Below are 26597 nucleotides of genomic sequence, written 5' to 3'. Positions count from 1 at the left end.
AATCATTGCGGCAATGCCACCGCTGACGGCGACGAGAACGGCGGAAATGCGCCTGGAGAATCCAAATAATTTCTATTGAACTGAAATAACATCTTTATTTAGGACAAAAAAAACCCTTTCTTCCTTTTGAAATAATCTCAAACTACGCCAATATACTTATCAAGCATTTTATGTAAATGTTGTAATGCTGTTGAATGGCACCTGCGCGTCCTTAAGTAGATTCATTTGTTATTGTTGTTAATTCTATGTACTTGATTGTATGCCCCCCTTACTCAATCCCCAAGAAGGGGCCTTGTAAGGTATTTTACAAATAAAAATAAATAAATTAGTGGAGACAGAAGCATGCTGTAGAGTTAAAATTACATTTTATTGCGTTAGCAACAGTATGGCCATTTCTTCCACTTTTGCGGATCGTCATGATGTGGCCCCCATTCATCATAACTTGATGGTTTTGGGCACCTATAATAAAGACAAAAAAGCGCTGCTATTAGTTTGAGTGTCACCGCGAGATTAACGTTTTTTTTCATTCCTTGTACCTGCAGATGCCAAACGCGACAGTCTTTATTACGGGTCTGGGCTTGCGAGGTAAGTGCGTGCGGGAGCTGGTGACATTCTTCAGCACAGATGGCGACCTTAGGTAGAGTCGTGGATTTGGAGGGATCGGGATGATATGGGGGGAGAATAGTGTCCATGAAGGAGGACGACTCAAGGCCGTAAAGTACGAACGGGGCGAATGCTGTGGTAGACTAAGTGGCGCTGTTGTAAGCGTAGGTAACGAAGGCTAGTATCTGGTCCCAATCGGTCTGGACAGAGAAAACGTAGTACATAGCGAGCGGTGCCGAAGCCAGAAATTTCGTTCGCTGGGGGGGGGGGGGGGGCTCACGTTGCAGCTCGGTCTCCTCCTTATAGAGTTTGTCGAGTGATGAAATACGTGACTAATAACTGCATTGCTATTGCGAAAGATGCCGCAAACGAATTCTTGAACGCTATGCACTGTCAAGACAAGTAAAATACGTATTCTTTCATAAAAGAATACACTCGCATGTCACAAAAGTTGTGCCCGAAATAACTGATATCAATTCTTTCATGTTTTTGTCTATTTAGTAGCTAAAGAAAATATCACATGAACATTAGAACTATATCAGCTCGAAACCAGCAAAGCAGTGAATGCCGCTGGCATGAAAAATGTAACGGCCATGAAATTAACAATTTGAGGACAAATAGTTTAATGAAACTCTGTCAGCTTTCATAACAGTCTGAGCTTGTTTACATTTTTGTACATATTTATTTATTTATTTATTTACACATACTGCAGCCTCTGGTGGAGTTATAGCAGGAGTGGATAATACACTATAATACAAGAAAGAAATACAATAGGCAACAAAGAAAGAAATGTTAAGCGCAATGTTGAGGGAGGACAGACAAGAATTCACTTAATGGGAGAGAACGGTGGGTAATGGTAGCGCATTCCATGTTTCAATTGTTTAAGGGAAAATGTATACTTAAATGTATTAGTGCGTGCAAAAATGGTGTAATGTTAAGCGCGTGATGTCTCCTACTAGAAGAAATTTCTGCAAAGGTGATATATTCATTACTGGAGAGGCGACAAGATGAACGAATAATGCCATGAAATTTTTTTTTAAGCATTGACGTGTCGCTCTTCGGCGAGAGATGTTAGGTTCAGTGAGGACATGACTGACTATGGTAAGAACTGGTGGTCATAACGTCGGTAGACAAATCTAATGGCTTTCCTTTCGATGGCCTCAACTCTGTCTACTTCGTACTGCTTGTAGGGATTCCAAACGATACTACGATACTCTAGTATAGGGCGAACAGTAGTTTTATATAACAGTAATTTAGTGTCGCGCGGGGAATTAGACAGTACGACGTAAATAACCGAGTTTTTGTAGAGCTTTAGTCGTAATCCAATCAATGTGCTTTGCTCAGGACTGGTTAGCGGTGAACGTCAGACGAAGATATTTATATTCAGAAACGCATTGAATTAAATTATCATTAAATTCGTAACTGAAAAAGAACGGGCTAGATTTATTAAAGAAGGACATAACGACAGTCTTAGGGAAGTTATTATTCATTTGGCATGTTTCACACCATTTGGAAAATCTGTCAAATGATTCCGTAAGGCGAACATGCTCAAAGGGAGATGAAATGATGTCACACAATACGCCGTCGTCTGCATACATTCCGATTTTAGATGATATCTCGCGTCGTAAATCATTAATATATAGTAAGAAAAGCAGAAGACCGAGGACCGATCCTTGAGGGACGCCACGACCGCCACCAGGGAAAAATCTCAATGACTCCGTCATTTGTTCCAATGTATTAGCTACCATCGGTCGTGTACTGTGAGCAAATGCACCGAAATTATAGTCGCAACAGAGAGCCCGTATAAAAAGGAGGAGTTCTGCAAAATATTTGAGGGCGAGTCAAATGAAAGTGAGCCGATGCGAATATTTGACAAACGGGGTACATTATATAAAAGTAGTCTCCATGAGCATTTAGACGATTGCCCACTGGCTAACGAGTCGCGTGATTCCTGTCTCACAAAACTCCTTGGGTTGCTGCTTCAAAAGATCCGTAACTTCACGTTATCTTCCGGCACGAATCTGGTTCCCTTGAGCTGTTTTTTCAATTGAATCAAAATGAGGAAGTCACAAGGCGACAGATCTGGACTGTATGGCGGATGTTGCAGCGTTTCCTACTTGGACTTTGCCAGTTTTGTATTAACCACGTAAGCGACGTTGGCACGGGCATTATCGTGGAGCAAGATGACGCCATTCGTCATTTTTCTACGTCGTTATTTCTTTGCGACGCGCAGCCGATCCGGCGTTTCAAAATAACGGAAACAATTGATAGTCTCTCCAAGTTCAACAAATTCTATCAGTAATGGCCTCTGACGATCGAACAAAAAGTCAACAACACCTTTCGACAGAAATGACGGCGTTAAATTTGCTTTCTTTGGAGATAGTGAATTCGAATGTTTCCACTGTAAGCTTTGTCTTCGTGTTTCAGGCTGTAGTAGTGGCGCCATGATTCGTTCCCGGTCACAATTGCAGACAAGAAGTCGTCACCCTCATTGTGATACCGGACTAGATGATCGAGTCAAAATATTGGCCATCCATTGTGTACACAAGAACTGGTAACCGAAATGTTACTGAATTATGGCGTGAAACGAACCGTGACTTATATTCACACACTCTGCGAGTTCATCGATGCTTATCCTCTGTTATTGTCTAATCAGCTAATCAACCTTTGCAATTGTGTTGCGGATGATTGCACTGTGACTTTGGCCTGGTCTTGGATGGTCTTTGCAACTTTCATGTCTTTCTTTGAACCATTTGCTCGAACACTTTACAGCGGCCAACGAAATGCAATGTTCAACGTTCACGGCGGCCATATGGCGACTTATTTCTTTTTAGAAAACACCTTCAGCTGTCAAAAACCTCACAACACCCCGCTATTCAACTTTTGGAGTGTCCATTATGTCATGCATCCGCGTTCAACCCAGTGTGTGAAATCATTAAGGAGCCTTTATCCTCACACCTTCGTGTCACTTTTGCAAATGAGAGATGTCTGCGCGCTACGCGCATGCTTCGCAGATAATGAACAGAACCATCATTGCGCGGGGTTGGTTGGCTCACTTTCATGTGACTCGCCCTCGTACATTAGAAATGCGAAGATACAGCTTGATAAAGGGCAAAAAAGTGTCACAGGAAACAAAGGTCACCGCACGTATAGACAAAACCTCGCAATAAGATATATAAATATACGTATGAGTATAAATTTACGTATCTAAGCAAAACTCACGGTATATAATGCATCAAACAAGGCAAACAAACATGTTGCACAATCACAGATTCAGAGATAACAATCCTAATGCCCACCCCTCCTCCCTCCACTCCCCTCAATTTATCGCGTGCGATCGCGTGCGACGGAAGGCGGCTCGCTTCCTCCCCTCTTTTCTCCCTTGCGCACACAAGACTGAGCCACCATCGCCGGCTCACCCATGCCACTCCCTCCACATCCTTTCACTCGCATATACAGCATGCGGCGCGCGGACCCGATGTTATCGCCCTTAATTGGACTTTATACTGAACATGAGGGCGACGCCGACGGCAGGAATGCGCCTGGAGTGTCCATGTAATTGCCATCGCAATAATAGAGTTTTAAGAATAGGCGTTTCAAACATTTGGGGGCCCCAAAGAAACAGCGTCGAAGCTATTGGGCATGCGCGAGACGCAAGCTGCTTTGGGTTTTGCGTTGGGAATGCTATTTCACCGATTTAGCGAGAGCCCAAATAGCGGTCCCCAAAGCTTTGCGCCAACAAACATGGCGGCACCCATCGAAGCGACGGCTCTAACCTAACCGTCGCGGGTTTGATTCGCCAAACTGGGTTTGATTCGTGGTAACACATGAAGTTCGCAAGGTAGGAGAAGTGACTGCAGTTATCGCTTTCTCTCGACTAGCGTGTGTTATGAAGATTGATTCAATAGGCGCCGCTGATTCCGAATTCGATTGTGGATTTTATGGCCCCTAGGCCTAACACGGCTAAGCTTGGCTGGTGAAGGTACGTAAAGTTGGTTTGCTCAAAACTAAGCGCAACTAATTCTTTGCTGCTTACAGAATAACCTCTAAATTGTAATTAAACGCGAAAAAACGAAATTCAAGATTACTATTCCCATCATAAAGTGGTGTATTTTGTTTAATTATTTCAAATAGCTTTTCTTTGACGCCGTAATGGCACTGTCAGCGCTAGATGCTATCCGCAAACGCAAAGCCCTATTCTAAAACTCTTCACTCCTGCGTGCTCCAACGCAAACACCCTCAAAGCTCTTTGGGGCCCCAAAATACTGGGGCCCGTATTCTAAAACTCTCTAATGTAATAAGAACATCCAGCAACTTTTACCACGCGACAATTCACTGCGCCACAACGATGTCTTTTGTCTCGTTTGTGCATGGGGCTGGGGCATCGAAAGCATCCTGGCCACAATCGAATGCCTGCTTTGGGCACCTACTGTGGCTACCGAAGGAATATCGAAGAAAACGTGAGACGCTTGGTCCACAGAGAACCATAAGCATAGTACTCGGTATCCTACACCAGCGAGATAAGACTTTCCGGAGAGGTAGTGCTTAAGCGAACGCGTTGCAATACGTCGAGTCCTCACAGTGATGGCGGCAAGCGAACATTGTTTATTTTACTCGTCTGCTATCCAGAAAGCATGTCTGATAGTGTGTTGATTTCGCTTGTGTCGTTGTATGGTCCGATGTACGACTTTAGAAAGGTGAATGCACCTTTGGCGTCAAATGTTTATAACAACATTAGGCCCACAAGGTTCTGGAAGGGAAAATCTAAAGCACGACTTTAGAAATGTCAGTGCACTTTTCGCATCAGAAGTTTATGAGAAATTTATAACCATAAAGTTTTGGAATTGAAATCCATTCCCTCTGTAGATTCCGCGGCCTCCGCGAGATGCCGCGACCAGTCCACTCGCTATGAAAACGCCCTTGAAACTTCGTGCTCGGATGGGGCTCTTTGCGTCATGGGATTCCCGGTGCATGGTTGTTGCCGCGAAATCCCGCACGATTTCGCAATGTACGCTCTGAGCTGTCTTTTCGAACCTGAAGATGACCATTCTAGACAAAATCCAGAATGATTTCCGGCACCGGGGGTTCTTTTGGTCGGCGGTGCATCGACACCGCGAACAAATTTAGGCGGGGGGGGGGGCGCTGAAGCCCCATAAGCCCCCCACCCCCTGGCTACGCCCCTGATAGCGAGAATTTCGCTTAGTGTGCGAATGAAGCCCTCAGTCATTCCGTTCGATTGGGGATGATATACGCTGATAGTGCGATGGACATCGCTGCATTCACGCAGAAGGGCTTGATGCACCGTGCTGAAGAACAAGGTTATGGAGTATGAACAAGGCGACTTCACGTGATCTGGAGAACAGATGTGCTGTAGTTGCGGCGTAGCGCGTGGGGTGGCCCACAGCGACGATTATCCAGCAGTTGCCATTTGAAGTATTTGGTAGGGATCCGTACAAATGGATTCCGATGTGGTCGAAAGGCTGGGTGGGACAGGGCAGGTGTTGAAGTGGCCCAGTCGTCGAGTAAGGTGGGCTCTTGCGGCATTGGCACTTGGAGTACGAGCGGGTGCACTGCAGGACGAAGCGGTCCATTCCACGCTAGTGGTAGCGAAGCCGCAGTCATGCGTAGGACTTTAATACTCCGGCACGGGCGCATTGCCGGATTGCATGAATGGAGGCAGAGATGTCGGAACGTAGATGACGAAGAGTCACCAGCAAGCACTTATGGTCATCATATAATTGCGATGGTACAGACGCCCATCGCGAATGGTAAAGTGGCGAGCAGTGCGTCGAAGCGCGCGTTTTGTTGTAGCAGTGGCTGCTCAGAAAGGAACTTTAGAAACGAGGCTGTACGAACACAGGTCGAAAAAACTGCTAAGTTCTTTCACTGTAGTCGGCCTGGGAATGTCGGCGACTGCTCGAAGCTTTGCAGGGTCTGAAAAACACGAACACAAGCTGGGAATCAACTGATGGATTGAAGACATCTGAAGATGACGAAGCAGCTGCGGTAAGTAGCTAAGTAATGCTGGTGACAGGTAGGTTGGTCATATCATTGGACAGCTTATGAGGATAAATGGAATCAACGTCCTGAAGCTGACGCAGACATTCACCACAAAATAAATCGGTGGATGATTGGAACCAATTCGTAACACAAATGGCTCCAAAAAAATTTGAATTGCAGTAACATCAAAAAGAAGGAGGAAGTTTTGAGAGAGACGAAGGGCATTGGACGGTGAAAACATAGCGGTAGAGTAAGAAGCAGAGTCGCAAGAGGAAGGCACGACAGCAGAAGAGAAAGTAGGTATGCCAGCGGCGACGACCACTCTGGTATAATGAGAGAAACACGGCTCAGTTAGGGCATCAGACATCGGTGATAAAGCAAAGTCGACCCGCGCAATGCCAACAGCGGCATGATGCGCGGAAAGGAAATTCCAGTTCAGAATGACGTCCTGTGAGCGTAGTGAAAAAGCGACAAATTCGACGACACGCAAAATATCCCGAATAGCAAGCCGAGCCTTGCATGAAACAAGGCCAGACGTGATGCGCAGTTGCCGTCCGCAGAGTGGCGTCAGAAAGCGGAGTTGAAATGTTTCTCAACTGGCGATATAGTTCTCCAGTGAGCACATAGACAACAGCTTCGCTATGAACAAGCACTTGCACATTGACAACCTCAATATCCACGTTCGATCACGTTAGAAGGAAAAAAAATGGAGGCTTTGCAGTTTTCAACGCGAGCGCAGTTCTTGCCTTCGCAACAGTGACGGTCAGTTTTCCTTTTGGACAGCCTGGGGCGATGGAGTATAGGGGCAAGGTGAAAGGCGACATGGGGATAGCGACCGTCGTGTGCCGAAGTCACGTTGGCGCGATGAGATGGATTAGGGTGCTGGACCAGAAGAAACCGGCTGTGGTGGAGGCTAAGGACGAGCGTAGGCGCGACTTCAGTCACTGACGCCCATGCGGAAGTCACGGCGAAAGCAAAAGCGTGCTACATGGCCAGGAACGTAGTATAAATTGCAGATTGGCGTGTTGTCCGCAGTGCACCAGGGGTTGGCAGGGATTGGGTTGGGACGCAGAAAAGGGAGATGTGCCGGATGTACAGGTGGTCGTGCCTTGCAAAAGGTGCTTGGTGGTTTCCTGGGATCCATGATGAACGAAGGTCGAGGCGTGGCTTCGGTGTCAGCGTAGGTCACATGTGAGGAGACAGGCAGGTGCTGTTGGGTATTAGGCATTGAGCGATAGGCAGCACCTCGGATAATTGCTGTTGGATGACCGGTCGCGCAGGGGCGAGGGATTGTATAGGCTCTGGAATGCAAGGCTCAAGGGACAAGTGTCGTGCAAGTTGCTCGGGAAGAAACTGCTGTGTTTGCTGAAGTAAAGAAGTGTGGTCACCAGCAACGTCACCAATGGCGAGAGCCGAAATGCCTGCCGTGGCAAAGTTAGGGTGCTGTGTGAAAATACGCTGTTTCTGCAGCTTGTTGTAACCTTGGCAGAGTTAAATCACGTCGGGGACCGCTTAGGAGTTTTTTACAATGCGCATGTAGAAGGTGTCGTCTGATTCCTTTCATTATATATGCCTGAATTTTCAGCTTCAGACATGGAGGAGTTGATGTGGCGGCAGAAGTCTTCGACACCTTCAATGTAAGCTGTGAAGTTTTCGCTAGATCCGCGATAACGCAAGCGTTGTTCTGCGCGGAGCTTGCGCACAAAGGTTCTGCCACATAACTTCAGCGAAGATCATCTTGGAACGCCATCACTTGGCAACCTCAGCTTCCTGTTTACGAAACTATAGGTGGGTTACATTGCCGTAGTAAAAGAAGTCTGATTTGGCGGCGTCATCCCATTTGTTGTGTGCACTCACTCGTTCGTAGTAGGACAGCCAGTCCTCCACGTCTTGTGGTCTTCGGTGCCGATGAATATACCACCGTCTCGCACCCTTCTAAAGCCGGTACAGACGACTGCCGGAGATGACGTAGCATCTTGAAGTGCCACGTCGTCAGGCATAGCCGAGGCAGCAGGTAGAATCCGGGTACGCAGTTCTAGGATGAAGAGTGAAACTAGCGGGCCCACCAAATTCAAGCACACGTTCCGGTCAAGGGATGATTTATCACAATGATCAAGCGGCACGACAGGGGTCCGGTCCTTGTTCCTATTCCATAATGAAATGGCACAACCCACTGTTGGGTATCAGCCATGAATCGGGTGGTGAAAAAACATATATTTTTTAAATAATTTAAGGTGAAGTGAAATAAGTACCTTAGATATGGGATTTAATGTGTCCATGTTAAAGTTATAAATAATCAGTTTTCTCAGTTTTATATAAGAAAGGATTATGCGAGCATAGGAAGTATTAAGATGAATTCTAGCATGCCATTCTTTTTGTCTAAAGCAGAAAGATTAAGAGGGCGTCACAAACGTTCCTGTGTCTTTAACCAAGTACGGTAGCCTCAAAGGAAATAATTACAGGAAGAGTCAAATTCAAGCCAAGGTTTTAGAAGGGTTGTTTTAAAAACATTTTCGGTGGAATAATGAAATGGCGGCATTTCAAAAAGAAAGGTCACAGAGATTCACTCTCATTGCATAAAGGACACAACGGTGTTATAGCCAGATCAGATCTGTGGAGGTAAAATTTCAGTGGGAGCACTCGGCACCGTAGTCTCGTAATATCTAAACAATTTTTTCTCTCTAGTGGAGCACCAATTATTGCTCCAAGGAAAATTGAGATGTGGGAAGTCATATGTTGACAACGATGATTGCGCGAATATATTTGCAGTATTATATTTTCTGAATTTAGCCGCAGTCACGAAAGCCGGCGAAGATAAAATGACGATTATATGACTACGGTGGGATGCTACTGCGAGGGCATCTGGATATTCGCATAAGGCTAGACCTTTCTGGCTTGGCAGCCGCAACTAAACAAACGGAACGTAAGTGTTGACGGTACCAGTCAACTGTCAAACAGAGCGAGTACGAGCCCCAACACTCTTCTTGCCATCTAAGATCAATATTTCAAAATGTGTTTGAATTTCTGATAATAAACATTGAATAATTGGGATGTTAGCGCCGCCGTGCTGTCTTGGTGATCCTTTTTACCACGAACAGTATGTTTAAAGTAATATTTAAAGCAACTGCACACGAATTTATTTTCCTTTCTTTAGGTGGGCTTCTTTTTTAGCGTCTAACCAATGTTCCAATGTTAACGGTTAACTCAGATTCCACGTCATAGCGAGGAAGGAAATTTGAATAAAAATATTCTTAGCCGAATTAAAAGCCTATCCCCTTGACAACGTTTCATCTGAGTTCCCCATCAGCAAGCTGATACCGACCTGAAAGTACTTCGTATCGTGGGCCTTTGACATAAGGTCAATGGTCGAACAAAGGGTTATTCGGAATGTTATATATTTCGAGAAGACGTGTTACCCTCCTGCCCTTCACTCCGATTCGAAAACACGCACAAGACGAAAGCGCCACACAAGGCAGCCGTTTGCTTTTGTGGCACCATTGGTCGCTGCTAAAATACGTCGCACACGTTTACGACTTATTGAGCTGGGAGTACACGAAGCAACCACTTGCGTCTGAGGGAAGAAGTTCCTACGGCAAGTGGTTTGCCGTAGGAACTTCGTCCTACGGCAAACGAATATGAAGCGAGCTTTAAGAATGCCGTGTTAGCGTTTAGGAGACAAAATGCAGCCAGTGAGACCGACGTCACAGAAGCTAGTTTTGCTGCTCAACTTCACCGTTTTCGAGCCATCGAATGCATAATAGTTGTCATTGTAGCTCACACATGAGCTTCTTTATTGTAAATTGCTCAGCTAACTAAGTCGAGGAGGGGCTACAAAAGCTTTCTTTAGATTTAGCTATGAAAATTGAAAAATTACGTTTTTGTAATGCACGGGCATCATTGAGACATTGAGCTGTGCAATTTTTTTTTTGAATTTGGATGCTATCATTTTAGACACTCAAATGGTAAATATAATTTGAGAAGGCGGTAGAAATTCGGCCTCGTCGGTACGACATGCTGCAAGTGAAGAACGAAAAACAGACACGGACGGAGCTCACCTCTACGGGCAAGTACTTGTGGATCAGGTGTCCCTGATATCGCTTCAATATCAGGATAATCGGTTTATCTACGAGCATCCACGAGCCGCTCACGAAACGACGGAGGCTATTTGCTCGTTCAAGTTCCCCTAACTACGTTAGGGGGCCACCAAAAAGAGACATGTGGCAGTGAACATGATCTATTCTCCAGAGGGTCTGAACCATCCTGATGACGTGAGTGAAGTGCTCCAGCTGGGTCCCAAGTTTGTTACCGAGCTGAAGCAATCAGCCCTTAAGCTGCTCTCGCTCGTACGGCATGTATCCCGTGATGCGCGAGAGAAGCCCATTGCACCCCTACTGGAGTCGACATGTTCAAATACTGTAATCAAGGCCCTTCACGAATCCTGGCCAAGCGTGTTGCTGTCTACCACAGAGAACACTCAGTGGTTGTGCTGCCAGCTGATAATGAAGGCGGCTTTGCTATTCTATCTAAAGAACTTTTCCAAGCAAAAAGCCGATGAAGTTGTCAGCTTTGTTCTTTTATGCCGGGAGGACATAACCCTGTCAGCAGAAGAAAAAAAATCTGAGGGCTCCTAAGCCCTTTTTGTGAACTGTGAGGGCGAAAGCATTAGTGTCTAATTGAACGCCGCTGAGGGGTCCTTCTAGTTATGAACTCATCGCGGGCAAGCGAGTGCATTGAGACGCTCGGCCAACGCCTCCTAGGTAGCACAAGGGTGGCGCACTTCGATCCGTGACGTCATGCTACCTTGCCCGACTGCCATAGAATCTAAAGGGGACGCTCTCGACTAAGTCACGCTAATTTTTACGTCTCTGCTTTTGTCATGCTGAGTTTGGAAATAGAAATTTCAGACAAGTAGCACGATGTCCTAAAGGAGACTGCACAGGCCTGCTAGCTAAGAGGCTCTGGTTAAGCCCAGTGGTTAAGGGACTGTGAGGTCGTAGGTTCGAAACTCACTACCGCCAACGTTTTTTGTTTCGAATTTACTGTGTTGTTATGCAGTAATTTATCTATAGCGATCCGCGAGGCGAAGTTATAACGCAGACGAGAGCTTGTGCCGAGAAGAAACGCGCAGATAACACACGCTTCCGGGAGCGAGGTTGACGTGGAGTCACGGCAGTGCCCTCTCCCTTCTCGCAACTCTTGTTCCGCAACGCGGCAGCAGGTGTTCCCTTTCGCCCGTTCTGCTCCGCCGAGGCGCCAACGTGACGTGGCGAAGTAGCCAATGGGAATTTATGTACTGTTCCGCATCTACAGACGGCGACTTTTTCGTTCAATGGGCGATTTCATGCTTTCGGATCAACAAAGAGAGCGAAGGATCTTTGTGAAAGGCTTAACCTCTACTCCATCTTAGATGGTAATGGCAAAAGTAAGAACGACTGCCTCGATGCGTTCTTTAATGTGAATGCACACAAGCCCGAATTCCCCTCTGAGACAGAGACTCGGTAAAAGGCAGTGGCAAGATTTCTTTAACAAATATTGATCCTTTCCTAGTAAAGAATTCGCAAAGCATCGTCAACTTCATCGAAGCTTTCAAAGGTACAGATATTTCCGCCTTTCCCTCAAGCATAAGGGACTTGTATTATTCACTTGCATATGACTCACTGTTGACTGGCGTACAAGAATGGACCAAAACTTCCAGAGATATTGACTTCAACGATTTCTCTGGTGTTCCTGCAGGAAGTTCTTTAACACCTTTAACTATTTAGCTGAAGTCGACGTACGTCCAATTAGACGAAAACGCTGATATTTAGAAGGAGGGAGGGAGTATTACGCATCGAATCTTGTATCGTTTCCAACCTTGGTTGCTTATTTCCAGCTACACTTCAAAGAGACGCTTCGCAGCATCTTGGAGGTAGTAAATTTCTAAAAGTCTTCAGCTCTGTTGATGATTACTTGATTTAATTGCCGGGACAACGACTCCTTCGATTCCTATTTTTCTGACCTACTAAATGTAACCAAACAGAGCTGACGATTATTAGTGCGAGAAAAGATAAGCCTCAAAGGGTGCAGACTTTTTTAAGAGTGTACAATAAGAAATTCGAGAATGTATCGAAGTATCTTATGTTACAAAGGGAAATTATCGCATCCGATATAATAACGGCGATCGCATCTTGTATCTGTACATCAAATATTTGTAGCCCGAGTATCTTGTATGGTATCGTGAGACCATTGCAAACTATCTTTGCCCTGGCCTGCATGCCGTTCACATTTTCTGAAGATTTGAATTATTCTTCATTAGCCACGTGCTTCCGGGGTTTTCTAAGTGCTCTAACCGTACACGAGTAAATGCGTTCTCTTTAGCCACGTCAAGCTCAGCAGTCTTTAAAACGATACACACTTTTTACACGTGACACGCAGTTACCCGTACCTTTGTAGACAAACTGACACTTTCGATTTAGAAAGCAGAGCAATAATTATTGCACAGTGAAGCCAGAGAACTCTGGGAACTCAACTGCAATTTCACGCACGGAAAAACAAAATCAAGTGTGCCGCAGTGCAATGAAAGTAGCCAACGCTCGCCACATTTTGTTGTCGTTTCTCACCAATATCTGCCGTTCCATTCGTGGCCGCTAAGGCAGCGGCGCTTGTTAGCATGAAATTTATTAGGGCATAATATGCACAGAAGACGCAATTGCGTGTATGATACAAAGTCTGCGATTTTGAACGATAACTGTGAAGCACCTAAAATAACCGACAGACATACAGTAATCTGAGTGCATTCATGCGAACTTCGAAGGTTTCGCGGCAAGTACGCGGGACATATCGTGTTTCGCGACTACCTGTATAAATTTAAAATTATAATTTATTATAAAATTGCAATCGGTAGCCTCCGTTCTATTGCTGTCAAATAATTTTTTTCACTTGCGCCAGCATGTCATTACACTTTGTGAGCGGTTTTTGGCTTGTCTAGTTAAAATGTAACGTGTATGTAAAATATACATCCAAGGTGAATTAGTTCTGTAAGAGTTCAACTAGAACTAAGCCCTTGTTGGTAATATGATATTGGTACCGCATAAGCGAGTCAGTTGGTTTCGGCAATTCTCCTAGGTAACTACAACGCGAAAATTAACTATACGAGAACCTTGTGGTACGCAAGTTGCCGGCTCACGACATCGCGTACTGTCTAACAGACGCTGCTTATTGGATGATTCGCACTGGATAATTAAATAAATTCTGGAGTTTTGCGAACAAAAACCACGATATCATTAGGAGGCACGCCGTGTTAGGACACTAAGGAATAATTTCCACCACCTGGGGTTCCTTAACGCGCCCCCAATGCACGGTACACGGGCGTCCTTGCATCTCTCCCGCCGTAGAAATGCGGCCGCCGAAGCTGGGTTTCAATCCCACGCCTGAGAACTGAGCACTGCAACGCGAAAGTCACTAAGCCACCATGGCGTGTCAATGCTTTTGCAGTAGTGGTGCTAGGTAAAAACTATAGGGGCTGAGTTAGAGAGAATTAAGCAGAAATACTCAAGAAAGCGGACAACGTCCAGCAGTTGAAATATAATAACCGATTCGCTGCACTGAAGTAATGGTTTACGTACTAAAAACACCTGAATACTTTTAATGTAATTCCTTACCCTGTTACGAATACACGTCTGTCGTCGCATGACCACCTTTCACAAAAGCTAGTTGGGAAATAGTTTTGTCCATCCAGTAAGTGAACGCCCTTGAACAAGCAGGAACCTAGAGTCGAAAAAATAGGAAAATTGATATTGGTCTCAGTATTTGATTTGTCGTCTTATGTAAAACTTACAGATTAGTTGTGTCTGATCAGAACGTTTTAAAGACTTACCACTGTCTTCGAAAGGCGTAGTATAAAACTGATGGTGCGTCCATTTCAAAAGAAGTTCGCTGATATTCTTACACAAGAAAATGCGAGAAATGCTAAAAAAATGTTTTAGTTTGTCACATAATTCAGAATAACAATTCCTATTTCTTATTAGGTACCTTTTCATTCGGTGCACTCGATTTTGATTGCACGAACCAAACACGTTACATAATTCAGTAAGATTATTAGTGTAACAAATAAAAAATTGGGCTTGACGGGACAGCGTGTGCTCTAGTGCGAGAAATGAATTGATCGACTGAGTGACCGAAAAAGAGAATCAACACAGTCGATAATATTTTCTGCAACCCCATTGAAGACATGGCTGAGCGAGCGTCAACGGCGAAGGGGAGGCAAGCGGAAAAGACACAGAAAACTCAGTGCCCTTCCACTTTGTGAAGAAGGATGACCAGCGAAGCTGCGCATGTGGGCTCCTTAATGGCGAACTGCACCTCAGCCACGGGTTGGCCCGGCATTGCACTATCTTGGGGATTGACGACCGTATGGGGAGTGCTCAACACCTGATTCACTCCGCCGAGGGTCCGTCCGGCGTTGCATCAACTAGTTCGCAATGGCACAGTTGGCAGGTGTAGCACTGACAGTTGCCTTGAGGCAGTCAAATTTTTGACTGTAATTCGGAGACTGTATGTGTTCTTTGCTGCCCCACCTAAGCGATGGAGGTATCTTTTGGACAGCATGGGCGGAACTCGCCAGCAGCTTGTTTTCTTGTTTTGAAAAGTCTCTCTGAGACCAGGTGGTCAAGACGCGCTGAATCATGTAAGGCCATTCTGAAAAATTTCAATGCAGTCTTGTGTTGCCTGGGAGCTATATCGAAGAACGAGGAAGAAAACAGTGACACTAGGAACGAAGTGCACTCTCTCTTCAAGAAAATAAAAAAAAAGACTAGAGACTGCATTCATGGTGATTCTCTGGAGTGAAATCTTGGAGCGCTTTGACTAAACGAGCGTAGCACTTAAGAAACCAGGCCTAGACATTTCAACTGCTGTAGAAGGCTTTGTTAATTATTTCTTACCTCTCTCTGATACCTTCGAACAGAGAGCACGCACGCTAAGTACCGATCAATGTTATCAGGATGAGGGCAAACGCATCGTTTTGAGTAAGCACCCGGACGGAAGAAGCGATAGTGCGCTACAAGGTAGAAAAAAGTTTATTGTAGAGACCTACAATGTTGTATTTAACAGTCTAGGCTCTGCTTTGAGAGTGCGAAAGGCTGCCTACACTGAACTCTGCGAAAGGGTCGGATTCTTAAAAGTGCTGACAGAAGTTGCGAGTGAGGCCTCTCTGGCACAGCAGGCTGAGAAGTTGGTGAAAACCCACGGAAATGATTTGGAACCAGCATTTTCCGCTGAAATCGTTCAGTTTGCGAACTTTGTGCACAACTCTGTGTGACAGGACACGAGTCCCCTGGGAATAATGAAGTTGCTGCATGAAGCAAAGCTGCCTACATGTATTACCGAATCTTTCTATTGCGTTGCGAATGTACTTAAGCATACCCGTGGCAAACTGTGAGACCGAAAGATCGTTTTCCAAGTTGTAGCTGATAAAAAATTGCCTTCGTTCGAGCCTCCTTGACGACAAGGTGGCCTCGCTTGCTATTATGTCCATTGAAAGTGATCTCCTCCGCGATCTATCCTTCGAACAGACTATATCGGATTTCGCCAAAGCGAAGGCGAGAAAGATGCAATTTTAAAGGAGGACTGTTTGCGCTATACATGAATAGTTCCAATAAGTTCGTTGCGTCGCCTCCCAGCCTCCACGTTGCCAATGAAACGCTGAGCAGTGTAATTCAAGATATGCAAATCTTCGTTGTTCGTCTCTTGTTTGTTCTTCTTGTGATATTTAGCATGCTTATAAAGAACTGTATTTCTGCTGTTTTTGATAGTGCCACGTTTATTTGATGTCGTCCTTGATTTTCTTACCTTTAACGAAAATATTTTCAAATAATGTTTTGGAATTACAGTTGATAATTTCATCTGTATTCTAGTGCATTTCTATGTTGTTTGTATTGCGTTATGTATTGTAATATCTATTGCATAATTATAGAGTAACGTGTATAACGATTACTGCATTTTGATGCCTGAATTTTAATAAAGAATGTTTTGGATACACTCATGCGTCTCCTAACGGGAATAAACTTAGTTATGCAAACAAAGCCTAGCTTCCGAAGGATCGACATCTGAGCTGTGTTGTCCTTTCCACGTTCTTGTTCGTCTTGAGTGCACTAAATCTTCCTTAAAGCCTAGTTTTTTCTGGAAACAGAATGCAGATTAATCACAAAGTGAACATATGTGTTGATGTTCACAACAGCGCGCGTTTCAATCAAGTTTTGTTGTTTTCCTTATAATGATAACAATAATAATAATCCTGTTGATGGCACTTGGTTCTTCTTTAATTTGGTGGAATTAAAATGAAACATGGCATATCTTCAGTAGCGTAGCAGGCGACAGGGGTGAGGGGTCAGTATAAGAAAGGGGGCCTGCATGCACATTAGCCCAGGGCCCCCATTTTTCTTAATCCGGCCCTGTAGGATGTGCTGAATGGTCTCCGAATTTTTGCTGCAGCATACGCATTCCTCATCTAATAGCGAATACGTGCTGCAGTATGTCTTTGTCCTTAGGCAGCCAGCTCGAGCCTCAAATAACAAGACAATACCCGTTGTGTTATCATGCAGGTTTTCCCTTCGAATTTCTTGTTGTTCTTGGAAATCTTCATCGTCTTTTTTGTTTCACTTATTTGTATGCAAATTCGCCTTCTCGGTTTCTCTCAATTTCTTTCTGATTCCTGTTGGTTGTCTATTTACACTTTCAATTACCCTATACTTGATTGGGAACTTTGTTGACCTCTCACTGCATCCTGTATATATTCTTTTCAGGCAGAGGTACTTGTGCACTTTAGCCATCCATCTATTCTGATCCGTGTCCCTGAGTCGTTTCACAAAACTAATTTTGCTCTGCGCTTCTCTGCCGTCAGCGTTGGCTCCATCAGTGTTTTCGAGATTCCATTTGCCCCCGCATATTTATTGTGGCATCAAAATGCCCAATGTTTCATTATTCCTGCATTCCCCTTCCCATTTAACTTGTGATTATCTGGGTCAGTGCTTAAGTAAGCCTTTCCTTTGTCGTACGCCGATGTATTTGTATTTTTTTACTATGGGTATGACGCTGTTGAATCGACATCACGTAGTTCGTCTCTTCATTAAAGACCATTATTCCCGATTTCTCTATGCTAAATTTAAGGTCTACGTATGTAGATGCGTTGCCACACATATTGCCAGTGTCTGTAAATCACTTGCATTGTTTGCTAGTAGCGCTGTGTCGCCCGCATACTTCACCGCGGGGATCTTCTGTTGCCCCATTTGTCCGTAACACGCTTATGATAAATCAAATCTTAATTGACTGCTGTGCAGCTGTCGTGCTATGCGCTTAACATAAGGCCTGAACAGGAATTGTGACAGAGGGCGTCGTTGCTTCAGTGTTTGGTGAATTTCCATCATTTCATTAAGATTTCGACCTTCCCGTACAATGTTCACTCCGTTGTCTCTATATAGCTCCTTCGGCAGCTCAACGAAATCGTCATATGTGCTTCGTGCTTGGGAATATCCCATAACAACTCCCATTCTACGCTGTCGTCGGCTCCTTTAATATCTAGATATACTATTCATGAAGGCCTATTCTGAACTATTGAAATCTCTATGCACCGAACTCGGTGATGACGATGATGATCATTACTTATTAGCCTCTCCTTTGAAACGGGGCAGGGACGATTCGACACCTAGCCTCCTTGATTTACTCAGGTATCCCATCAATACTTTTATTCTAGCATTTTTGCATATACTTATTTTCTCTATCTATCTTGTACCGCTGCCTATGCCTGCAGTGTATTCGGTCGCATTAGTCTCCTCCCTGCTTTCCCGGCACCCATACTATAAATGTCTCTTGCTTATACCCACTGCTGATCGGTTGATAATTACGGCTACTTTAAATCCAAGAGCGGAGGCGGGTGCCATCTGGTGGTGCGGCAAGGGCCGCAGCGGAGCACGCAATCCGCGCCTCCTGCTGATTGGCTGAGTCCTTGCCTACTTACCGGAAATACCTATTGAGAGGCAGAGCTAAAACAGCTTCGCTGTAAAATCTTTGGGGAGCCTTCGCAGCTGCACGCAATGGTCGACGAGCTGCAAGAACTGACTTTAGCTTTCTGTTAAACTGAGCTGTGTTAAATTTTTTAAGGGAAGCCTGTCCGGACATGCGACAGCGAATTAAAAGTCGTGATGACTGCCATTACTTGCTGAGCACTGTGATGTATGTAAAATATCTCCAGCACACAAGTATTCATGAATTTTCTGTCTGAATATCGCGTGCTGATTATATAAAACCTGCATGTATATAAGGTCTGTATCTTGATTTACAGTAATAAGGGACGCTAATCATGTCGGCTCGAGAAGCAGGTGATTTGTCATGGTAACATTCCTATCATCACTGTTCACTCTATTTTATTTATGCCAATTTTCTATGCAAATTTTTTAGCAGGCCAGACAGGCGCTCTCGCATTAAGCCTTTTCGCTTTTCTTTTATTCAACGCTCTTTTCCTCGCTCTTTTCTTCACAGTAGAGGGTTTGATTTGGTCTTGTGGATAGGTCAGAATAAGTGAACTCACCGTTCCAAAAGGCGTGTAAGCTGGTATGGTAGTTGCAGTCCATGGCCGAAGCAAGATGCAAAATGGAAGTAGACAATGGAAGCACGACTAGCAACAGTATCTTCATCATTCCTGTGTCTGCTTGTAGACTTCTATAAAACTGGTTCGCAATTTCACTTGTAGAGACGACAACGAAACAGAAATTACCGTTTCATCCAACCCTGAAACAAAGAAGGAAAAATACTACCGCAATTTGCGCTTGGTGATATCACGAATATATGTTGCTTTGGAAGTGGCTGTCTGTTTCACTGCTGTATGTGCAAGTAGATGTGTGCCACTCTCCAACGAACTTCTCTGATGCTAACTTGAGTAACTAGGTGTGTTTGGTTGGTAACAACTTTATTGAGAGTCCTGCAGAGCTTACGCCGACGGGGCCTTAGGTCTCCCACGTGGGGACGGCGAGGTGTTGCCTCGTCGCCACCTCGCGGGCCTGCTGGACGGCCCAGAGTTGGTCACCGAGGCTGGGGCTGCGCAAGGCAGCTGCCCACCGCGGCGGAAGGGTTCCGGAGCTTGCACGGTGCGGGTTTTTGTTACAGTCCCAGAGCATGTAAGTTAAAGTGGCTATATCAGTGTGGCAGACCTTGCATATATTTGTTGGGTATGTGCCGGGGTACAGCGTGTGGCATAGAGTTTCTCACTATAACACCTAGAGGGTAATCTGGCGCCACCGTCTATGGGAGTTTCTTAAGGGGGCACCGTGCCGTCATGGGAATGACGGTATGTGTGTCTGCGAGGCTTGCGTTGGCTGGTGTTGTAAGAGGCTTCGTCTAAAACGTGGATATGGCTAGGCAAATAACGCGTCCTTAAAGTAAAATCTTCATAACACGTTTCCATTCCCGCATATTACTTCTTTACTCACCCACGATACATGACCAAGCGAAGAAAATCAAGAACAGACGACCAACTGTTTCAAAGCAAGCGCGAACCTTGTCGTCTGTCCTCCAACTTTAGCGGCCCGCTGATACTTTTTACGTAACATGTAGTCGTACACACAATAATAAGTTCTCATAGTTAAACAAAACATGTTTTCACGTAATAATAAAGCTAAAACAGCTTTTCACGTGCTGTTCTAGTAGAAAATGAATCATTGTGACAGACGGAACGGTACTTGCCAAGCGCGTCTTCAAGGTGTCCTGTCTCTACGAGAACGATGCCAATCCGAATCCACAATATAACGGCATTCCCATGCATACCACAGCGCAGCAGCGCCAGATTTCCCTCTAGGTAATGTAGTGAGAAACTCTATGGCCTGTGGTATTGTGCCAGGTTAGGATACGTGAGTGTCTGCAGTTGTTTGAGGGCCATCACCTGTGCCATGTCCAGCTTGTCGCTGGGCGGAGGGAAGGTTCGGCGAGCCAGGCAGATGGCCTTGGTAATTTCGTTGTAGCTGGTCAAGCAGTCTTTGGTGCTGTTCCACGGACGACAGTCGCCAGCGCGGTTCATGAGCTCGCGCGCTTTGGCGTGTGCCGTCTCGTTTCGGTTGCGATATGTCTTCGGCACTTCTCCCATGTGCGCCGGGAAACACTAGATTCTGGTTTGAAAATTTACCTCCCGTGGACTTGTCGATTGCTCAGGACTCAGGCCGCTCTCCGTGAGATCCATCCTCTGGCGAAGTTTCTGACCGCTTGTCGCGAGTCGCAGAGAACCGTGGTGCACGTCGGATCCGTGAGGGCGAGTGCCACCGCCGCTTCCTCCGCTTCTGCGCGCTCGCACGCTACACTAGCCGTTATAAGCGTTTTGTCACTTGAATCGACGACCGCAACCGCGAATCGCGAGCATTCTGCGTGTTCCGCGGCGTCAACGAACCGTGTCCCCGTTTCGTCTCCTTGGATGTGTAGGAGGACTCTGGCCCTGGCCATTCTTCTTCCCCGGTTGTGTTCTGGGTGGTCGTTCCGTGGAATCGGGTCGACTCTTAGCGTTTGATCACGTCGGGAACGGCGACTTTCTGGCCTTGTTGTACGTGGTAGCGGATGCCGAGACTTCCCATGATCCGGCGTCCTGCTCTCGTGCCCGGTAATCTTTCTAGTTGTGAAGTGCGCTGCGCCTCGGTGATTTCGCTAAGCTTGTTGTGAAGCCCGAGCTGGAGCAAGTGGTGCGTGCTGGTGGACTCGGTAGACCCAGTGCTATCTTGTACACCCTGCGGATGAGGACGCTATTCTTGGCTTTTTCTCCCTTGTACCAGTTGTCGAATGCCGCGACGTACGCAATATGGCACATGACGAAAGAGTGTATGAGTCGTGTGCGACTCGCCTCCCGCATTCCATTTCTTCTGCTAGTGGCCCTTTTGAGGATTCTCATGGCGTTAGCCGTCTTGTGTTTTAATTTAGCTATCGTTTCGCCGTTGACGCCGTTGGCCTCGATTATCATGCCAGGGACCCTAATTCTCTGCACTATCGGGATGGTTGCTCCGTTTCTCGTGCGTAGTCTGACCTCTTCACATTCTCGCATGGTCGTCACCGCATTCCAACCACACCCGGGTTGTCTGCCCCTCTGCGTGGGGCGGTAGAGTAGGAGTTCGGACTTTTTCGGCGAACATCGTAACCCCGTACCCACAAGGTACTCCTCTATTGTCTCGATTGCTAACTGCAGTGCCGTTACGATGTGACCGTCACTTCTTTCGTGCACCTAGAGGGTTACGTCTTCGGCGTATGAGGTGTGCCGGACGTCTTTGAGTTCTTGTAGCTTTTCTGCTAGCCTGATCATGACCAATGTTGAAGAGCATGGGTGAAATGACGGAGTCCTGTGGGGTGCCGGTGCTTCCCAGCGTTCGCTCTTCCAGCTGGAGGTCCCCTGCCATTAAAACAGCTCACCTGCCTGTCAGGAAATCTTTTGCGTAGTTGCACGTGCGTACACATAGGTTTTTCCACAATATCTGGTGTAAGATCGCCGAGTGCGCGATTCTATTGAACGCGCTTTCGAGGTCGAGGCCGAGAATCGCTCTGGTGCCTCTCGTCTTGCCATCGAGCACCTGGTGTTTCAGTTGTATCATTGCGTCTTGCGTGGACAAGTGTGGGTGGAATCCTATGATGGATGGTGGGTACGCCCCTTTCTGCTCTAAGTGGGCTTGCCTGCGGTTAGGCAGTGCGTGCTCCATGGCTTTGCCGACGGACGACGTTAGCGATATGGGGCGAAGGTTGTCGAGGCTCGGCGCTTTTCCGGGTTTAGGGATTAGTATCATTCTCGTAGTTTTCCACTGTTGAGGGAGGCTGCCGCGCTGCCAGCAGTCGTTGATGAATGCCGTTAACGGTTCTACGGATCGGTCGTGGAGATTCTTCAGGGCACGATTCGACCCCTCGCCGGGACCCGGAGCCGATCTGCTGTGGAGCTTGTGCAGCGCCGTCCTGATCTCTTCTGCGCTAAGTCCTTATCCAATCCTGCATTCGGATCCCCCTCATATGGGCCGTGTTGTGCGGTCGAAGTGTGCGGCAAGCACTTTGCTCGTAACCGGAGGGACACTGCATTTTCGCCGTGCTTCTCGACCTCCCTGTGTAACAGACGGGCGAGGCAGTTCCTCTGGTGGGACTTGGTCTTCGTTTCATCCAACAGATACCTGAGCAGTTTCCACGATTTCCCGTTGTGTAGTTGGCCCGTCGACTGCATTGCCTCATTCGTCCCATTGCTGGCGGTTGAGCGTTCGGCAGTGCTGCTCGATGTTGCGGTTGATCTCTGCTATTTTTTTTTCAGAGTCTCAGATTGAGTCTCTGTCCCTTCCACCTGGCCAGGACTGAGCTCTTCGCCTCGATGAGATGCGCCAGGCAGCTGTCCATCTTGTCAGTTTCGACCTCCGTTTCGACGGCTTTGGTTGATGCTTTGGCGTCTGCGACCAGCGAGCGGGTCCAGGCTTCGATGTACGTGATCGTATCTCCTGAAGACTGTTGTCGGTCTCATTTGTTTCCGAAATCTTCCCAATCGGTCCATTTAAATTTTCGCTTACTGCCCTGCGCCTTGTCCGGTGTCTGGACGTGTATTTCGACGATTATGTGGTCGCTTCCCAGTTCGGTCGATGTGGTTTTCCACGTGGTGGCCGTCTCCCGGCATTTCGGACGAACGTCAGGTCCGTGGTCATGTCCGTGGTAGTGGAGTTGCCGATTCTCGTCGGGTGCGCCGGATCTGTAAGTAGCGTGAAGTCGAGTTCCTGTGCATCTTGCCCGAGTAGTCTTCCCTTGGTCGTGCTGTATCCGTAGCCCCATGCCGTATCTGTCGCGTTGAAATCGCCCCCTGCAATCAGCGTCCGAGACCCGGAAATCTTAAGTGTGTTCTGAAACAGCGCCCGGAAGCGTTGGCGGTGTTTCGACGGACTGCTGTATACGTTCAGTATGAATATGCTTTGTTTCCTCTGCTTGGTGGGTGTCAGTTCCATGAGAGCGAGTTCCATCTGGACGCCGCTTAGTTCGTGGACAACGAATGTGAGACGCTTCCTAACGAGCGTGCATACACCCCTCCCCTCGATTTTGCTGCCGTGTATTTTGTAGCCTGTTAAGATAGCCGCGTTGGTGAGTGTTTCTTAGAGTAATATTACGTCCGGTTTACGTGTTGCGTGCCTGACGTGTTGCTGCAGAACCGCCTTTTTGCCGGCGAAGCCGCGCCAGTTCCACTGCCATATTACTATCCCTAGATTATCGTTGGTCATGTTGATGCGGATGCGAGTTACCCGGCTGCCCTTGATGGTAGCTCGGTGCCGCATCACTGCTCGCCGGTACGTGTCCGTGTTGCGTGAATACGGAGTGATTCATTATTATCTGCATGTTTTCTTCGAAGTTATCGGTCCTGTTTGCGAGCCCGAGGGCTGTTGCGTGTAGAGTCTCAATGGTACTTTGCATGGTGCATAGCATTTTCTTGATGTGTGTAACTTCCGCTACCACCTGGCTCTCCAAATTGCCCTCGTGCTGTTGTTGTTGTATCGCCCGTTTGTTCGGGGCGGGCGCGTCCGCGTCTTGAACGCTCGCCGGCACCGACTGTTGTGCGTTCTGTTTGTTTTGTTCCGCCACGGCGCGTTCGCGTCTGAGTTCCTGCATCTCTTACATTAGCCTTTGGACTAGTTCGCGCATTATAGCGTTCTCTTTTCTTAGCGCCTCCAAAATGCCATTATCGGCCTTTTGATTTTGCTGTGGGACTGCAGGTGCTTTTACGACACCCTCCCGCGCGATGCCCCGGACAGTGTCCGCCCAGCTCACGTGGTCTCCGGGAGTTGGGGTGCTGGATCTCGATCTTGTCGGAGCGCGGCTGTGCCTTTGCCGGCTGCGGGACTGAGACCGGCCACGCGATCGCGCTACATGGATCTGGGTCTGGATGGCTGGATGGGCGGGAAGTCTTGCTGTGTCAGTTGGTCGTGTGCGCTTTGGCGCGCCCATCGTCGTCTGTGAATCTCGTACGGAGTCTTGCACCTTGCTTTGCAGGCCTTGTCGGCCGTCATGTGAGTGCCGCCGCACAGGTTATACTTGGGCGAGCATTGGTGTCCCTGGTCGGGGTTGCGGCCTCCGCAGCCCCTACAAATGCGGTTGGCGAGATTTGGGCAAACGTCCATGCGGTGGCCGATGCGTCGGCACTGGTAACAGATGTCAATTTTCTTGCGATACAACGTACAAGGGACTAGTGTTGCGCCGTACCTGACGAGGTTGGGCACTTTGAGTCCGTCGAAGGCAATGATAACCGTGGTCGTAGTGCCTATGCGTTTGGCCACCAGTGCCAGTGATTTTCTCGTACCTGACGAGGTTGGGCACTTTGATTCCGTCGAAGGCAATGATAACCGTGGTCGTAGTGGCTATGCGTTTGGCCACCAGTGCCAGTGGTTTTCTCGGGTTTACGATGTTCTCGTCCAGTGCTCGGGGTTCGTCCTCAATGGGGATGCCACGAATCACTCCCTTGGTTGTATTATCAGGTGCCGTTTCATGCGCGTTGACTTCATGCGGTTTCCCTTCACTCTTAGAAACATTTACACCCTTTGGGGCTTATCTTGTCCCTCAAAAATAATCGTCATCTGTCATGCCCGCGTTTCCTTTCTTTAACGCTGCGAGCCCGGTACTTCCCAGTCACGAACGGCACGCGCGTTATCAGTGTGACGCAGCATTCTCGACAGGAAAGTAGCGAGCGCCGAGTTTTCAAGAAAGGAAACGCAAGCAAGGCAGATGACGATTATTGTTGTGGGACAAATATACACACCAAAGGGTGCAACCGTTTTAAGAGTGTTGGTTGTGAATTTGCCGCATTTAGGCATACCGGTCCGCGTCCGTTCGTTTCGGAGTGCTGACGACGATGATGTTCTGGTGTGAGCTCGGACAAGCCGTGTCTTCCGCACTTTCGTCTCCCGTTATGCCGGCGGCCGCGAAGATTGCGGCGGTGACCGTCGGAGCGCCGACTTTAATGATGCCGAGGCCGCCTTGTGGTCGAACCACGATTTTGATTTCCTCCTTCGGAAGTCTGGGCATGCGTCCCGCTTTGATAACCTTTCCTTTGAAATGCTTGGGTTTCGTACCTTGCTGGCCGTTGCAGGGCGCGTTTGTTCTTGCATCAATGGCGTGCGTCGAGTTCGCACCGCGGTCTCGGGGTCTCGAACGCCACGCTCCAGCGGTCTTCCCTCCGGCTTCTTCTGTAATTTCACCGGTGGAAATGTCTTCCGCGATCACGTGCACGTACATTCTTTAGTCACGTTCGTTAGCTTGTGCGGCTTCGTTGGAAAGAGTCCGTATACGTGGCACCGCATCCGTCGGCGGCGAGCAGCTGTAGCGCCGGCTACGCCTAGCGTCTGGCGTACACGCCTAGACCTAGTGAGGCTACGGCGTGGTCGGAGCACACAAAGTTCAATGTCTTTGCGAAGAATTGTATCACACCTCAAAATTGGGTATCCGTCGATGCCTCTCGACTTCACGGATCCGTTGGTGAAAGATTGGCGGTGAAATACCGTTGAAATCGCTGCGAAATCAGTTGTAGAAGACAGAGCCCATGTGAACGCGCCGCTCACCTCGGCGACCGCAGCGCCCTCCTCACTACGTGTGTGCAATTAGAAATTTACGGTTTTACGATGACGAAAAATATCCCTTGAATTTCTCTGATGCTGAGCGGAACCAAACCCATATGAAAGCGGTTCCTCAAGGAAAGCGACCCGACGCGTTAATAGGCTGCGCCACAAATGTACTGGGTATCTGTCGCTTTTCAATGAGGCTCTCGTTAACGTGGGACACTGAGTATGTGCCACTGAGAGTGCGGAAGCGAGGGAACGATTCTCGGCATTCGCAGAAACCGGCGCCACGCTTCTCGGTCTCGAAGGGCACGCGTGAGCTTCTCGATAGTGCCACTAGATGGCGCAGCATGTCCAGAAAGAAGCGTGAGGGAAGAGTGCGGTTAGCGCATGACGCGTTTCTCAGCGTTCGGCCGCACCGGCGAGCCATGAATTTCG

At 47.3% G+C, this 26597-nt stretch overlaps 1 long non-coding RNA gene across 1 annotated transcript in view; it reads right to left on the bottom strand.

Annotated features, from left to right (window-relative positions):
- Positions 1-376: 376 nt before the first annotated feature.
- Positions 377-26597, bottom strand: part of LOC142591166 (uncharacterized) — an 89147-nt gene continuing 62926 nt past the window's right edge. The window contains exons 2-4 of the long non-coding RNA XR_012830371.1: positions 19166-19365; positions 14244-14349; positions 377-459 (exon numbers count right to left, since the gene is read on the bottom strand). This is a non-coding gene — a long non-coding RNA (uncharacterized LOC142591166). The remainder of the gene's footprint in view (positions 460-14243; positions 14350-19165; positions 19366-26597) is intronic.

This window comes from Dermacentor variabilis, chromosome 8, assembly GCF_050947875.1.
Source record: "Dermacentor variabilis isolate Ectoservices chromosome 8, ASM5094787v1, whole genome shotgun sequence".
NCBI lineage: Eukaryota > Metazoa > Arthropoda > Arachnida > Ixodida > Ixodidae > Dermacentor > Dermacentor variabilis.
Note: the sequence above shows the minus strand (reverse complement) of the source record. Positions and strands in the feature narration are given on the sequence as shown.